General features: G+C 36.6%; 1 long non-coding RNA gene across 1 annotated transcript; it reads right to left on the bottom strand.

Moving 5' to 3' along the window:
* Window positions 1-10,373: 10,373 nt before the first annotated feature.
* Window positions 10,374-18,382, bottom strand: LOC149769400 (uncharacterized). Its single transcript, XR_016419161.1, has 3 exons — window positions 17,554-18,382; window positions 11,821-12,277; window positions 10,374-10,564 (listed from the first exon to the last, which is right to left on the bottom strand). It is a non-coding gene; the product is annotated as an uncharacterized LOC149769400 (long non-coding RNA).
* Between the last annotated feature and the right edge of the window lie 501 nt (window positions 18,383-18,883).

Below are 18,883 nucleotides of genomic sequence, written 5' to 3'. Positions count from 1 at the left end.
TTTATAAAAATAAGACTTCGATGACGTCGCATGACGTTAATTTCAAGACGTTTCATCGTTCGTAAAAAAAAGATCTCTTTTCAGTGCACCTTGAATGTAACTTGTACTTTATGAAATCTTTTATTAAAAATTTTTCACGAAGGCATACATTTTCAGATACATGTGACTGGAAAACATAGTTCGTACAACCTTGACAAATACATGAATTTTAGGGGTTGCCTTCTGAAAATTTGAATTGTCCAAAGAGTTGATTTTATCCTTGAAAAGTCCTTGGATTTCTTGAAAACTCCTGTATTTTTTCAAACTTCTTACATTTATCTTAGGGAATAAAGACGTTAAAACCATATACATTGCATCACTTTTTCATTTTAAAATTTGTTCTACTTAAATATTTTCCAAAAATAATGAATAGCTAAATGCATGAAATTGGATAGAATTTTGGATAGATAAAATAACATATGACACAAGCAGTTGCCGGTTGAGTATGCGTTTTATCTTGGACTTTTGAACATCTTTATGCAGTGATAAAGTAAGTAATATAAATAAAAAGCCCAGTTTCCACTTTAAAAATGCATCTTGAAAACTGCTAGAAGTCCTTTAAAATTTTAAGATAGGACATTGAGAAATAACTCTATGGGGGTTGTGTAAGCCATGGAAACACGAGGGGAATATCTTATTTTGATTGTATCTTACTGAGAAAGGAAAAAATTAACTTACCTTAATTCACAGACCTCTTCATATTATGATCGATAAGCAAAGGTTGCTTTCTTTCAGCAGGAAAATAGTTGGTGCTGCAAATCAAAGTTTGTCTTTTTTTTTAATAACGGAATATGATCAGTGGGTTTGAAATATTATTATATGCTTACTGCTACACGGAAGAAATTAAAATGTCCCGGAAGTTTTGTTGCAAGAGTTTAAATTTACTTGTTTGTAATCTCTCTCTCTCTCTCTCTCTCTCTCTCTCTCTCTCTCTCATATATGCACAAGTCTTTCTATCCGTCTTTATTGTTTAAGAGCCGCTTCCACACCAAATCAATTATTCACTTACAGCCTACCCCTCTCCCCTTTTTATGTTCCATCACTGACAGTACATAAAACGTGTATGTTAATTTCAGGTTCCACGTAAACCCACCTACCCATCCTATCATGTTCAGAAATACCTCAAAAGACAAGCAGTTACAAGGAATGCAGTACGTGTTTAACATTGCTTTTCCGTGTAAGCTGTTAAAAAAGAAGCCTACAACTGTTAAAGCGTATAAGCTTATGATAATGATATCGCTACCAGTCGTGAGTTTCAGTTACAACTATTATAAGAAATAACAAAACAAAACAACTCAGATAATTTGTTTACTTTATCAAGGGCAATATACCATCCCAACCTAATCAGGTGTAAATACAGAGGGACCTCAGACGAGTCAAAACTGGACAGATTGAGGCGACGCTGGACCAGTTTATTGGTAGGGGTGAGAGGGAGGGGACGCTCGTCTAGGTCAACCCAGGTGATCATGCAAAACAATAGTGTTTAATGAATACGCAGAATACTTGAACACAAGCTATTAGCCCCCCTTGTGTGTTAACTTCACTCATGTCGATCTTTTATATTGTGAATGATATATTTATTAAAATAGAACAGTGTCGTTAGTGTACAGTGTCAAATACATATTATGTATACTTTACCATCGTTCGGTACAGATCCAATCTTGCGTCAATAGCTAACGAATCTTCCCGTTTATTAACGAACCAACAATTAGAACAAACATCCTAACACCCACGTATATATCTACCTGGTGACACCAAACATGCTGGACTTCACCATTGGCAACGGTGACATGCAGGATTCATTTCTAACGATCTTTCGTTTACTGTATGTATGTATGTATCACACAGGTGACATTGAATCCAATGTAAATGACAAGGCTCTTCATAGTAAAATTGATATATAAAGACAAAGGGCGTAGCTAAGCAATTTTCTTTCGTACGCGCTGTCATAGGGTGGGGAAAGGGGGGGGTCCTAACATGGCAACATGTATCTTGATTTGCCTACATTACTCACGCACATGTTTGATTATGCCTAGCTACAACTCTGTAAAGATATTTCACACGCAACTAAAAAAATACCAAAATAGTGTAAATACTCACAATAACTGGGGTTGTGGTGGGGGTGGAAGTACGTAATATAAAATTAAACAAATACAAACAGACAAACAAGTCAAAAGAGATAGACTAAAATTCGTTGAAGAGCGTTAGAGGGGTAAAATCTTGAACACTAATGACTCTTTAATCTGTCTCTTTTGTATTTTGTCTGTATACATTTGAAACAGGTTTGTCATGGCTTGCATTTTATATGGGTAAAACTGTTTTACTTTTCTCCATTTTTTTCTGTTCGCTGTATGAAAATGCTAATTTTTGTAAGGAAGGGATTATATGGTTTCTGGGACTCTTCATTCATTGTATTATTACCGTTGTTTATGAGTAATTACATTTGTATTATGTTCATCAATGCATTGATAAAACATTTGCTGGAAACTCAAAGACCACCACATACCACACCACATCATCTTATACAACATATACCACGTCACACCATCTCATACCACACCATCTCATACCACACCATCAGGGCCGACAAGAGGGTGGGGCAACGGGGATATATCCCTGGGGCCCGGGCCCGTAAGGCGGCCCGCAACGAACAATATTTCTTACCCCAGGGCCCGTGATCGCTCTCTACGGCCCTGCACACCACTTCATCTTATACAACCGATACCACGTAACACCACCTCATGCCACACCATATTATTTTATACAACCCATACCACGTAACACCACCTCATGCCACACCATATCATCTTATACAACCCATACCACATCACAATACCTCATGCCACACCATATAATCTTGTACAACCCACACCACATAACACCACCTCATTCCACACCATATCATTTTATACAACCCATACCGAGTAAGACCACCTCATGCCACTCCATATCATCTTATACAACCCATACCACGTAACACCACCTCATGCCACACCATATTATTTTATACAACCCATACCACGTAACACCACCTGATGCCACACCATATCATCTTATACAACCCATAACACATCACAATACCTCATGCCACACCAAATAATCTTGTACAACCCACACCAATTAACACCACCTGATGCCACACCATATCATCTTATACAACCCACACCACGTAAAACCACCTCATGCCACACCATATGATCTTGTACAACTCACACCAAGTTAACACCACCTCATGCCACACCATATCATCGTCTACAACCCATACCACGTAACACCACCTTATGCCACACCATATAATCTTATACAACCTATGCCACATCACACCACCTCAGGCCACATCATATCATCTTATACAACCCATACCACATCACACCACCTCATGCCACACCATATCATCTTATACTACCTATGCCATATCACACCACTTCGTGCCACACCAGATCATCTTATACAATCCCTGCCACGTAACACCACCTCATTCTACACCATATCATCTTATACAACCCATACCACATCACACCACATCAAGCCACACCATATAATCTTATACAACCTATGCCACATCACACCACCTCGTGCCACACTGTATCATCTTATACAATCCATAGGAGCCATCCATTTAGTACGTACGCAAAAATCTGGCATAGTTTTACCAATCCCCCTCCCTGTATACATGCGTACTTTTTGACACCCCCACCTGCGTACGAACGCTTGACGCACCCCTCCCCCAACCCAAATTCTATAGAATGGCCTATATTTAATCCACACAGAAACGATCAAGGATTAATAATATTAACGTGTTTAATAAAATAGATCGTCCGCCGACGCTGAATGTCTGGCTGCATCAAAGAAATAAGCTGCGTAACTTTAAAATGTTTCTCTAGTGTCCGCTAAAATTCAAACGCCGACTGAACCCAGTCGAACAGGTTACGTATTAGACAAATTATTATCGAGAATTCACCCCTCCCCACCCCCATCCCGTTTCCTATGCGTACATACATTATCAGTAGACCCACCCCATAGGCAAGCGTATGCATTTGGGTTAACCCCCCTCCCCCCTCCATGCGTACCTACTAAATGGACAGCCATACCACATCACACCACCTCATGCCACCATATTGATCGTCGAATATAGTTGTTAGAAATCATCAAAGCTTATCGTATAACGGACTTAAAAAGAATACAAAAAGTTTGAATTCTGTTTTAATGAACGATGTAATGATGTGCAGCAAGACGGTTTTCATTTCAATCTAATAAAATCACGGAAATAAATGCACGGTGTGTTAGTTGTATACACACATGCCATGAACTTATGTCAGTATTATATACGTGGAAAGATATGTTGGAAAAATGTTTTCCAAAATGGCAACAAAAAAAAAACCATTGCGAATGGGTCATTAAAAAATGTAGATTGTGGAAACACTGTGTATATATATCTATATGGATAAACGTACAGTTTGATAGAATAGATAGACTGATAAGTGAGACGTCATCAGTGCTATAGAAACATTTAGAAGAAATACAAAATTGGGTCAAAAATAGTAGGTCCATGATTTAAGATGTTTTGAATCGCTGCGAAAATAGAGACTGAGTAGGAACAAACACACATCAATATGTTAATAAAAAATGATTGTTTTGTGTGTTGTTTTTTTCTTTTAAATCATCGATTTACAGGGTCTATAGTGTGCATTTCTGAAGGGGAAAAAAGTATTTTTCCGGGAAAAAGGGAAGGCAATAATAGTATAATGACATCCTGTTCTTTCGCACTAATAAAAGGAAAAAGATTTCCAAGAACGTTTTCAATAAATATATGAAGTGAAAAGGATATACATTTTTCAAATGGCAAATATTCCCCTCGTGTTTCCATGGCTTACACAAATACACGGACTTCGGTAAATATTAAAGTCTGAGATCCGGCTTCCGGCTTAATTTGTTTAGATGTCAATTCCTTTGTAAACGTATATAGTGTACACTGCTGTATTTCCACGTTACATTGTTAAAATCCGTGAAGTGTGAGTTAATAATTTACTCACAAAATATACTGAAATACAACTCCAATATTTTAAGCTTTATTATTTCGATAATTACAAGAATAAAAGATAAACAGAATGTTACCAAACATGAGATATTTTGGTTTAGCGAACTTAATATATACATGCAAAAAATGTTTCAATCTCTATTACAAAAATAATTACGTAATTGTGTCTTTACCATTTCCTTTCATCCAATGGTTTGGTTTGGATTGGTTTTGGGTGTTTTATGGCACAACAACACTTTGAAGGTTATTTAATACAAAGGGGAGTAGAGAAAAATGCCTTATAAAAGGACAGACCTCAGTAGTCGACTCGGGCTGATGATGGGAATTGAATCTTTAGTTCTCTGGTCACAAGTCCAACGCCTTAGCCACTGTATGCATATATGTATGGCAGTATGTATGCACGCACACTAACTGACATACATACAATAATACCCGGGTGGCCTAAATGGTTCGATCGTCCGCCTCTGATGCTGGAAGTTGCGGGTTCAAACCCTAACCGAGTCATACCAAAGTCTATTAAAAATGGTACTAGCAGCTGCTCGCTTGGCGCTCAGCATTAAGATTAGGACTGGTCGGCCTAGTATCAGGATAATTTGACTGGGTGGGACATGATTCTACATATATGCGGCATGACGTTCCAGTGCTAGACATCACTATATATAAACTGCCACACTGCAGGCATCGTAGCGATAGGACTACAGTTGTAAAGCTACGTTAATATCCAACACACCAGACCAGTGACTCGGACAATGTAGGCAGTGTTACTATACAAAAGAATACAGTAGGTACGAAGCTGCAATCAAAGAACTATGGACCTATTAACGAACACATTGGAGGTCTTTAGTTGACAGGTCAAACAACATGCGTGTGTGTATTTGTTTGAGAGAGAGAGAGAGAGAGAGAGAGAGAGAGAGAGAGAGAGAGAGAGAGAAAATATACCTTTCTTCTTAGGATCCCGAAAAATGTACAAATTTCTAACTGAAAGGTAATTCCAATCGTATTATAACATTACACACTGTAAGGTAATTTGGGTCATATTACGACATCTTTGCACACTTAGAGGAAACTCGGACCATCTGAGAAACCCGTTTTAACAGTTGTAAAATAGATGTAAACCGATGTATAATGTTCTGAATGGTTCAAACAGAACGACCTTGGATGAGTAATAATTTATATATAGTAAGCGCACATATAAAGGGAATTTCTAATGTAGTAAGCGCAGGTATAAAAGGAATTTCTAATATGCTTTCGTACTATTATTGTTTAGATTAGGATTCATCCGCTAGTGGGTACATTCAAAATATATATTTGCTTATTGTAACAATGCAAACATTTCTTGCTGATATACCAAAGCTGCCAGCTAGGAATACTCAAAAGCTAGGAATATTCTGTATATAGCATCTTCTCGTTGAACAAATTTAGTACTCATACATGACTTGAATAATAAATTTAGAATTGTAAAAACGAGAGTAATACACAAGCATATAGAAGATATTATTATTATTACTATTATTATTATTATTATTATTTTCCGCTTCATCTAGATGGTATTTTAAGACATCTATTTCTCCTATGATCGCATCACTTTCCATTGCCTTGAAGAATCTTTTGCAGCATTCTTACTATTTCATGAAGTGCTTTATTATTATTATTATTATTATTATTATTATTATTATTATTATTATTATTGATTTTGTTGTTGTAGCTAAGGTTTTTAAAAAAAATGAAGAAGACAAACGTTTCATTCTTTTGTGACTTCAACAAATGACGTGGAAATACAAATAAAAAGCGAAATAAGATCTGGGGAAAAACCCTTGCATGAATTCTCTGAAACTTATTGTTTCCCATTTCCATTCAGTGTCACGAACTTGTATATAATCTTTCCTCAGCGTGTAGTAAGATAATTCTTATGATTGTATGCACTCAGAGTGTTGGAACTATTACGGCTCTTTTTATTACAAATAATGATGTATATTATTATAAACTATCCTGGTTGTTATAGAAAGCATGTTTCGAACGAACTTGCTGGTCAGAGTTCAAATAACTAGATACTGGTGCGGGTTTAAGGGTTATTATAGAAAGCATGTTTCGAACGAACTTGCTGGTCCGAGTTCAAATAACTAGATAATGGTGTGGGTTCAAGGGTTGGTCGTGCTATTAAAGCGTCTCTCAAGGACAAGCAAGGCTGAGTTGGAAAAGAAAAGTATGCTGACCAAAACTGCGATATCAAAAGGAAAAATAGAACGAAATAAATCTAAGTACAAATTTCACACAGCTCTCGCGTCTTCTCAAATTCTCGTTGATGAACGTATATGGAATATTCCATGTCATGATTTGTGAAAAATTCCTTTTTCTTTTTAATCACTTTAAACTTTGTTTTGGGGAAAACCTGCATTACTTTTAAATCCTAAAATAGAAAGAAAAGCTATGAATGGAAATAAGTCTACCGGGAAGAAAAAAAATCATCAGGAAAGTTTTGGTGTAATTTTCTCAGGATGGAGATGAAATAATATAGAGTTGTTCGATGGGGGTGGGGTGGGGGATGCTTACATTTTCATCACTGTAATATTTACATGTTGAATGAAATCTTTAATTTATAAGATTTAGTGTTTTCAGTTATGAGAGATAGTTCAACTAAGTACGGATGATTTTAGTAATATCAAATAACAAGCATTGTTTAACTATACACGTCATTAGGCGACAAATTATTATATTAAATAGTCTCAACTGAAGCAAAATATAATGTCAGAAGCAATATGGTATCAGCACTGAGACCAATTGTCTTGTTCCCTTTTTTGAATAAACAATTATGGCTAGACAAAGCCTAAGACGAGCAGCTAATTTCTTTTTTTCTGATGTCACTGAGACAGATTGGGCGTGACGCTATGGAAAGGTTTCGCAAAGCCCCACATGAGTGTGCCCTGCAATGAAAACTATACATCATTGCACAGTATGTCTCTTGACATTTTTCGATTATTATCCGTTGTTGTACGTAAAAACAAATATGGACCAGGCTGATTGGGAATTTCGGGAGAATGCCCCGAAATCTTTTAACTTTAGGAAATCTATTTGTCAGTGGTTTAGAATATTCTGCAATAAATCAAAAAGTTGTGTCATTAATAGTGGACATTTATCCACATTTTTAAATTTGGACAGAGATTGTCGCCAGAAGACCCTTCAGCACCTGATTTATTCATAAAACGAATTGAACATCTTTGCAATAGAAAGGAAAAAGAATACAAATGTTACATACATTTTCTATAATGAAATGACGCTCAAATTAGTGAAATAGCTGATTACGCTTTTTTATTATTAGACAGTTCTCCTTTGTCTTTGGAGACAACCATGCAGATTTTAAACGGCTTTGCCTCGATATCAGGTCTGCACTACAATATTTTGAAATCAAAATATTTTTGGAATGGAAATTTTAAAAACAATTATAATGAAAAAATGTCCCGAAATAGATATTAACTGATCAATGTCCTATTTTAGATTACTGGGGGTAAATTTCTCTTTAAATTTGGAGGATTTGGTTGAACTTTGTTATTTGACGAAGTTGAATGAAGTAAAGAAATTACTCTGCTGGTGGAACAGAAGAAATTTGTCACTTATTGGAAAAATTACCTTGATAAAATCCTTGACTTTTCAAACATTTATTCATCTTTTTGATGCTCAGCACAAGTCCTTTACCCCTTATAGACAATGAACTGAATACGTTATTTGTCAGGTTCATGGGGGGGGGGGGGCTGAGAAGGTAAAAAGAGATACTCTTATAGCTTCCTTTAAGAAAGGAACCAAATCTGATTCACTTGCACTCATTTGTGTGTTATATAAAACTCTCCTGGTTTAGGCTCCTTCTGTTAAATGAAGAAGGTTTATGGCAGAAACTGGTTTGTGAACAAATATTTGGAAATTTGGAATTATACTTTTATTAAAATTAGGGAAAAAAAAACAAATGAAAAGAAATCTCTCAAACAATTAAAAATATCTTTTGGCGTAATGTTTTTTATGCTTTATCTAAATGGAAAAATGAACCATCAACTGTTCAGGAAATGTAGTAAATATAGACAATTTTAAAACGTACACAAGGTGGAGAACAAAAAGTGATGTACTTATTCAACCTCTTTTTGTCGCACAAGGGTCTCTAATAAGTTTTTATGAAATCAAACAACACAAACTAATAATTTTATACAGTACTTTGCAAAGATATCAGTGAAGTGGAAAAAGAAAATTAAAAGTTTTTTTGAAAGTGGAAATAGTTAGCATGTAATACTCGACAAAACTTCACTCCAGTAGGGTAAGAGAAAGAATAATTTAGTTATAAAGATTTTATAAGGACCAAGACACTAAAGTCAAATAGTAAATAAGAAACTTGACCCAGGCAGCTAGGATGTGCATTTGGTGTAAATGAATGGAACCAACTCTTTTATTCTGGCTAAACTTTGTATAAAAGACACAAAATTGATTAGCTTTAATATTAGATGTCTACACAGAAATATTACCGAAAACCATTTTGTGAAAAAGATTAATTTAGATGATAATGGTACATGAACCTTCGATAAGTCGGGAATAAAACAAATTGAGCACTTTTTTTATGACTGTTCAGTTTCTGAAAGTTTTTTGAATTTGTTTTTGGAATGGATCCAAACTTACGATCCAAATTTTAAAATTACACGAAAAGATGTTTTTATAGGAAATAACAACTTTGATAATCTTATCATCTTCCTAATTTTGCTGACAAAATATGTTTTTTACAGAGCACGTTGTGCATCAAAAATCCCAAATCTCACTTAATATAAAAATTGTGTTTTATTAAACAAAAGGCAGGAAACATATGTCGCCAAAGCGAAATAACAAAAGTAATGAGATTAAGAAAAAGTGGACCATTTTGTCAACTTTTGGGTATATTTCATAATTTTTCTTTATTTTAACATCAAATAAACAAACAGGCAATGTTAAACATCTTGGGGTTTGTAAATGAGTGATTCTTTGTGTACAATATTTGAGAGTGAATGTGTCTGCTTGTGTACGTATGTGTGTTGTGTCTAAGTATGGAAAAGTGTGTAAAGATCAGGATGTAAAATAATTTTAAGGCAATGTCCCATACACCCTGTCAGGTGCATCTTCGCTACCAAGGTTCCTAAATGTCAACCCTATCTACACCTGTGTGGATAGGGTTAAGATATCAGAACCTTGGCTAGTGAATATGGGTCAGGTGGGGGATGCAGGGGAACATGTAAAATCCAGACAACTTATATTCAATAAAAAAAAAAAATTAAAAATATATAAGAATGTGTATGATTTGGAATATTTACTATTTTATAATTAATTACACACTATTGACTGGCTACAAACAAATGTCAGTAATTTAGAACATACTCGTCCCTTTCCAATGCGAGTCGAAGAACTTCAACTTCCTCCAAGAGATTAGAGCTAAACCAAGTGATACTTCCCAAATTGTTAAGTTTTTGGCGGACGAGCATCCAGCTAGATGTGAAAAGAACAGAATTGTATGAAATGATACGTCTTAAATAGAAAACACCTGACGGAGTTTAGTGAATCAATGAAATACCTTCACATTTAATTTTTAATGTTACTCATGCGACTGTGAAAAAAATTAAAAATTGAAGAAATCACCAAGTTGTCTGCAGTGAGGACACGTCATCTATTCATTTTGACGTTATAATAGTTATTAAGATACAACAACAACAACAACAACAACAACGGGCTTGATGGCAGTTTAAAATGGCCATTATTTACATCCGAGTTTTTTTGTCCTGCTTCTAACACCATTCGGATATACATCAGTTATTTCTGCGAGACAAAAGTATGCCTCATATGTATTTAGGCGGGATAATTTACATAAAAATCATGATTGACACGATTCGTCACACCTCCATAACGCCACGCTGAGTTGTTAAGAACATACAAACGTAAAACTAGGCCGACAAATCAGCTCTTCACCCGTGATGATGTTGATTTTCGGGTGAGGGGTTGATATTACCTATTCATTAAAAGCTGCAATTATCTGCAAATAAATTTGGCTGCACATATCGGTGTACATTTTATACACTTACCAGTATTTCTCGTGACTGTGCAGCTACCGTCAGCTGTAGAGTTCTTTTGGTGACATGTACATTATATTTCCGGAGCATATCATACGCTTGGTGACTTGTAAGTCCACCTGGAATAGCACAACTATCTGTCCTGTGGCCATTTTGAATTTCGCGCTTGATATGACTGTGTCTAAAGTGTACGTAGGTTTGTTCCAGAAAGCTGTGCATGTAGCAAAATTGCACATTTTAATGAACAGGTCACATCAGACCCACATATCGTCCACCAGTATCAACACAAATTTTGAGGGTTGTTTATCGGGCTAACGTCAAACAAGCTCGCTTCTATGTTTTACTTAATACACATAATAATTTATAAGCGACGAAAGATATTTGGCTCAAAAGTTACTAAATACAATTAGTTAAAAAATGATTTTAATATATATCATTTCGATTTTTTCATTAAGTAACTAATCAGTCAACTAAGTATTTTTTTTTTAATTGCTAAAAACGTAAGTAGTTACATTTGCGTCAGTCATCCTTCGCTTCTGGCTCGTGTGTGCCGCAAAAGGAGATAGCGAATTTTATATTTATGGAATTACAAGCGAGATGATTTTTGAAAAAAGTGCAATTCTTCAACGGAATATGCTTCGAAGAGTTGATTTGAGTGAATGGTAAGAAGAGACTTACCGTTGTATCAACCTCTGTACTTATATTGCTGAAGGAATGTTATGTTGAGTTGAAATATGTCTCAGTGTACCGGCCGTTCATAAGTGAGCGTCAACTCCGTCGGACCAGGCAAAAGTTCGTGCAGTTCTTATGTATAGGGCTGTAACTTCGGTCGGCTTTGTCCCGTGCACAATAGGAAACAATAGTTTGAAGAACAAATTTATCAGGATTAAAATTAGTCCTTGATATTGCTGATTGCCTTTATGGATGGAAATGGCATCCATACTTAGATGGTCAGGTATGGAACGGAGTGTTTCAAAATTACTAACCTTGCCCCTTTTACAATTTGATAGATATGGAACTTTTGTCATTCGGTATATTTTTTTCAGGCTATTGCCTTTTTTCCCGCATAAAGCTGGCTTCAGACATCTGTCGTTGTTTCTCTGATCTCACAGACCACATATACGGAAACTTCAGTCTAAATAAAAAAAAAAAATTAAAGTGGCATACAAGTAGGCATATATTCTCTCCGTTGTGCTTAGACTCTGCAGGAGCCAACAGCAAAGTCGGAACAATTTGAAAAGTATCAGATCGATTCACAGAGCTTGCCTGCCCTCAGCATAATTACAATGGATCTTTACTAAAGTTTGTTACACAGTGAGTCAGCTGGAAAGATCATCTTAATTGTAACTTTACTTTTCCTGAACACGTTACTAATGCGGTCCCAGTAGGTAACCGTTTATGGCAAAGTTATAACTGCATGATCTGAAGGTTGAAATTTATCAAAAATAAGGAAACAAAATTAGGTGGCATGTACTAACTAAACGTTTACGGATAGTGACTTGATAACACTACTTTCGGTTGCTTTAATCTGCAAAATTTCCATTGCAAACACGAGGAAATACATTTGATGTTGCCGCCGCAGTGAATTATGATCGTAAGTTGCGGTTTGTTTATCTAAAGATGACTGTAACCGGAAACAGCTATAAAAGGATATACTGATGTCATCCTTAAGGAACCATTGTTTGTTTTGTTGTTGTAGGAGGGGGATTTAGTTCGTTTTATATAATTATGATATGCGCCGCTTTGTGATCCTGCTGATCTCTACTTGGGTCCGTCAGTTAACCAATATTGTGGAACTCCTTCATGGATTAAATTAAAACCTGAAAGTATAGGAAATGACTCGAGGTAGTATCTAGATAAGCACAAATGTTTTAGAACTTAGATATCCACTTATAGATGGGACTATGTGGTAAGGAACGTAGCGTGTATCATTATGAAGGACACCGCTTATGTATCGTGTTTCTGGATTACAAACTAGGGGCTTGTCTTGGAGCAGGGAAATGTTGTGTCTTGGTTAGATATTCGAAAATGTTTAGATCGACACATTATAACCATATATATGCACGAAAGACATCAAGAAACGAATCTAACACAGACCCTAAGTCACCTCCCTTTAATTGGGGACGTGTTAGGACTTACAAAAACTTGAAGTCTATTTAGTAACGCACAAAATAGCTAAAACTTAAGGTAATTGTGATTTCCCGTTTCCTTCAATTAAGTATCCTGTAACTTTTAACAGCAAGCGCGTGAAAGAATACTTATAATATAAAAATCCATATCTTTTGTCCACACTTTGATGTTATATTGCAGTGTGGAGTCGGTATGCACTGAAAAACAAATGACACTGACTTCTACGAAAAATCCAAATAGTGGCCACCGGAAGTGGGGTCTATATAAAACTTGGATAAATTTAACATGGACTGCGTTGGTTTTTTTTTTTTTGGGTGGGGGGTACACATTCTGTTTGCAAATAAAATAAATGTGTCAGTTCTGAATAGCCTTAAAAGCGTTTCCTTTAAAAGGTAGGGAGACCTCTACTGGCCATAAACAGCATTTTATGATAAAGACAATGACACAATTAAACATGTATAATAATAATAATAATAATAATAATAATGATCTTTAATCCCAAACATTATCATGCTCACAAACACGAACGGTCTGGAATATGTTCATGTTCTCTGCTCGTATGCCCTTCTGTACTTCTGTACTTGATAAAGTTCAATCTTCTGGTTCAATATTCTGGACTACAGTTGGGAACTTGGGTTTTTATACCTTACCAATTAACGAATATTGAGTTTAAACCGCTAACCACTTTCTAAGTATCGTTGTTATGTGTTCATGACCAAAACAGAATGTAAAAGTGTGGTCTAATATTTTCCTTTTATGTTTTTTTTTCGTGAAAGAAGGTATGTAGAGGTCCATCCCCAAAGCATACTGAATATTAGTCCTACAATGTAAGACACATCACCCGAAATTTTTGTTCTGGGGAGTATCACTAAAACAAAAACAACATGTAGTATGCCTTACATTGTAGGACTAGCTGAATATATGTGTTGCTGTGATCTTAAAATGCATCAACTGACACTTAAACGAGATGTAAAAATAAAAGGAGCCTGGATTATGAGAAGCTGCAACACAGTTACTGGTGTGCGTGTGATTTGAATTTTTAACGTAGCTTTAACAAGTTTTCAGTTGTATCACTACGATGTCTGCAGTGAGGCAGTTTATAGTGATGTCTAGCACTGGGGTATCATGCCACGGACATGTAGCATCATGTCCCACCTAGTCACATTATCCTGACACTATGCCGACCAGTCCTACCAATAACCTCATAGTCCAGATAATCCCAGCCCTTCACTGGGACATGGTCCAGATCATCCCAGCCCTTAACTGGGACATAGTCCAGATCATCCCAGCCCTTAAATGGGACATATTCCAAATCATCCTTGCTCTTCCCTGGGACACAGTCCAGATCATATCAGCTTTTCCATGGGACGTAGTCCAGATCATATCAGCCCTTTACTGGGACATATTCCTGATCATCCCAGCCCTTAACTGGGACATGGTCCAGATCATCCATGATCTTCCCTGGGACACAGTCCAGATCATACCAGCCCTTCCCCGGGACATAGTCCTGATCATCCCAGCCCAGCAGTGGGACATAATCCAGTCCATAGTTTGGAAACAATTACAATTGCCGTCTTATTATCATACATTCCTATACTAATCATTGACATAAAATTGGCTATAGTGTCCAACGTAACTATCTGGTATTTAGCCAAATAAAACTCGTTTGTAAATGACAGGAGTATCTCATATTAATGTATATCAAAATATCAATCTGATTAAAATCAAATCTCCACTGTCATACATGAAGACCTGACAGAAACCGCTTAATGGTCTCGTTCTATTTGTTGTATGGTTTAACGCCATTTTCAGGGCTATATATGGCGGTCTGTATTAATGGTGGAGGAAGTATCAGGGAAAACTACGGAATGAACCACCGACCCACGAGAAGCTACTGGCAAGCTTTCTCACATACCCACATTGGCCGAATATGAGACTCGAACTCACGCAGACAGAGGTGAGATGGCAGTGATCCGTAACGGACATCGCTTTAAACCATTCAGCCACTCGGGTCTCCTTCTTATTATGGTAACCTATGTCATTAACCATAATCGTTAATTTTGTCAACCAGTCAGATGAAGTCTTATATCTTCGGTGAATGAAGAGTGGACAAAAGTTCAAAACTCAGCTGCTCGGTTCATACTTAGAGCACCACGATCAGAGTACACCTCCCCGCTGCTCTGTACCCTACACTGGCTATCCATTCAATCCAGAATCAAACACAAAATTTGTTCTCTGTGCCACGTTTCACTGTCGGACTCTAGTCCAACATACCTATCCGACCTCACCCACGTGTATACATCAGCAAGATACTTACGCTCCACTTCTGACAATCGTATACTCATTATTCCCACTATGAAAACAATGGACAGCGTTATTTTGCATATCAGGGCCCAGCAACGTGGAATGAATTGCCCATTGAACTTAGACACAAAGACACAGTGATCACATTCAAGAGGGCTCTCAAAACTCACTTATTTCGACTGCAAGAACAAACTTAAAGACCTAATAATGTTTCCTACCTTAAATATTCTCAGCATGTTTTTTTTAATGTTTTCTAATTTCATGGTGTTTGTTTTTGTAATCATATCATTATATCTTTTTTATCTTATAGGTGCTGTGTAATGTTGTAAAGCGCTTAGAGCTTCTAAAGATTAGGTGCTATACAAAGTCCTCATTATTATTATTATTATTGTTATTATTATTATTATCTTCGCATTTGGAGGCTGAACATTGTGGATGAGGAGCAAGAATGTGTACCGAACGATTTAATTAACTTTCAGATATTTGAAAGCTGCATTTCCATTGGCTAATTCAAAGGTCACCAGAATGACCCATAAGCGGTCGTCGTCACATCTTCATGTATGACAGCGCAGATTTGATTTTAATCAAATTGCTCAAAATATTGTCAGGTCAGAATGATAAAGAGGCGGTACACCAGTTTCACATCTTTGTATTCATGGGTTCCATTACAGCCTTCACAATGAGGGAGAGTAGAGTGGTGACCTATCCATGATCTGTTAATTGTTGCGGTTATCAGTTTCTTTCCGCTCAAACGACCACACTTTGACAACATATGTGATATTGATGTTGAAGACACTTTTTAACGACAATTACCAAGCCAAGCCAGCTTTGATCCTTATCATTGACTATTTAGCTCATGCAGTTTCATGTAATTAACATAAAACCTCAAATACCATCCGAGTTTCTGTTGCACATCACCGTTACCATGTTTGAAGATTATATTTGTATTGGTGGCCCATGTAGACCACAAGCTACATTTAATCACCTCCTTACAGGCCCGGCCCTAGGATGTGCGGGGTCCAAGGCAGTATGTGGGGCCCGAGGCAGCAATCGATGAGCGCAGGGCCCCAAGCACAAAAGAAAACTGGATTGCGAGTTAACGCGGGGCCCAAGGCGGTTGCCTCGTTCGCCTTACCCTAGGCCAGGCCTGCCCCCTTTTATCCTGCTTCCAAAAGCACCCAATCTATTTACAGATGACTGCACTGTACGACGATACAAACTAATTTATCTATTGTTAAAATGTCACGCACAAAACAATATCAACAACTATATATTACAAATACCGACTAATGGTGACAAATCACCACTAATACGGACCGCTCCCGGTGGCCTAGTGGTTAGAGCGTCCGCCTCGGAGGCGGGAGGTCGCGGGTTTGAACCCCGGCCGAGTCATACTAAAGACTTACAAAAATGGTACTAACAGCTGCCTCGCTTGGCGCGTAGCATTAAGAGGTTAGTGTTAATTAATTACTAGCAAGCGGCCGATAATCCAAAATTATTTGGGCAGAAAAGTCCATCAAAAATAGTCCAAATAATCTTGTTCTCCTCGACCAGTAGTGTCAGAAAAAAAAAAGGTTGGAATCTGCCTGCTAATCTAACGAGAGGGTGTGCGAATCCTGGAAGAGCTTGGAAACGCAGGGATATGCAGTGGTACGTCGTTAACCTAATTTTGTTGTTATAGCTTCTTTCCTTGGTACTCAAAGATCTTTAGCTGTTGAATATACGTGCAATATGTGTTTTTCACACTTTTTATAGTACTGAAGTATTACATTATTGTAAGTTAAAGCACAACAGTAGAAAATGAACGAGAAACAGACTTTATCCTTTGATATGCAGCAATATCATGTATGCGAGCTGTTATCATGCAAACTTAATGTGTATTCTTGTTGCTACGTTACTCATACAAGAGTATTGGAGAGAGAGAGAGAGAGAGAGAGAGAGAGAGAGAGAGAGAGAGAGATAGTAAAGTGGACTTACAAATTACTTTGAACGGCTGTAAAATTTATGTATGCCCGTTTCTGGAAAACAATTGGATCAGCTGTCAAATTCACGTAAGCCCTTCTTCGAAAGCTTGGAACGGCTGTAAAATTCCAGCAATCCCATTCTTGGAAAACTATTGAAGCGTTATTCGGTAAAAGGACGGGACTTGAACTATTTTTGTCCAGGCAAGATATGCATTGTAAAGAATGTACATAAATAGATGAGCACATAATTTACATTCTGATTGACAACAATATTATTAATATCGTTAACTTAATCAGAACGTGAAACTGCATTTATAATTATTCAGATGCTGATGTTTTAAATCATACTTTCTGTATCAAATCACTCGTCATGACGTAATCAGTATAGACTACGGTTATAATCTGATGTAAAGTTATATAGTGTTTTCAGCATGTGATAACTAGTTTAAACTTGATACTCCAGCTGTTGTATTCTGTTAAATGGCATATTGGCAAATATTTTATTAAAGGACACTATTAGGCACCAGATGTGGCCTGGAGTGGTCAGAATCGGCCAAGCTACTCACACTCCACCCTCAATCCTGAAGAAGTGGGAATAAAGACTCTGAAAAATGAATCAAAGAAATGAAACTTAAAAAACAAATACGACAAGAAGACAGATAATTTCAATGAAAGAAGAAGAAGAAAAAAATGAAATTACAGAAAAAGAGAGCAAAAAAATAAATAATACTAAACGGAACAGATTCGTTAGAAGACGAATCGGTATCAGACGAAGATTTTAGATTTATAAAGTGGATATAAACCAAAATGGAAACGGAAGAAGGGAGCGCATTCAGATGCAATTACGGTAACCAAACCATGGCACTATAATAACGATAGTCTTCTCTTCGTGTAAAGACAACAATAAGAAATGGAAATAAATTATTAGACAGAACCAAATTCAACATTTTAAATAATACAATAACGACAGATTATAAGCACACAGACAACAGTGGGAAATAACGTATTTAAAAACAGTAGATTAAAAACCATTATTATTACTTTTATGACACTTTTGTTCAGATTGTTCCCAGCTACATTATCATTTATTTACAATTGTACAGCTTTTAAAAGAAATATAGACATGAACAAAATAGATATTGTCATTGTACCCCGTGCCAAACGAAATTTTTCAGTTCGTTTAAATAACACACACACAGACACACACATATATGGACGTTTCACTGACATCCGTGCCAGACCAAATTATTTCAATCCGTTAGCAAGCTATCATCGTCCGAGCTAAGTGGCTTTTCAATTCTTCTACGCGTACAAAAGACATGAACATCTCCTATCAATTACAT

The sequence above is a fragment of the Sinohyriopsis cumingii genome, unplaced genomic scaffold, assembly GCF_028554795.1.
Source record: "Sinohyriopsis cumingii isolate HCF-2022 unplaced genomic scaffold, ASM2855479v2 utg003875l, whole genome shotgun sequence".
Lineage (NCBI taxonomy): Eukaryota > Metazoa > Mollusca > Bivalvia > Unionida > Unionidae > Sinohyriopsis > Sinohyriopsis cumingii.
Note: the sequence above shows the minus strand (reverse complement) of the source record. Positions and strands in the feature narration are given on the sequence as shown.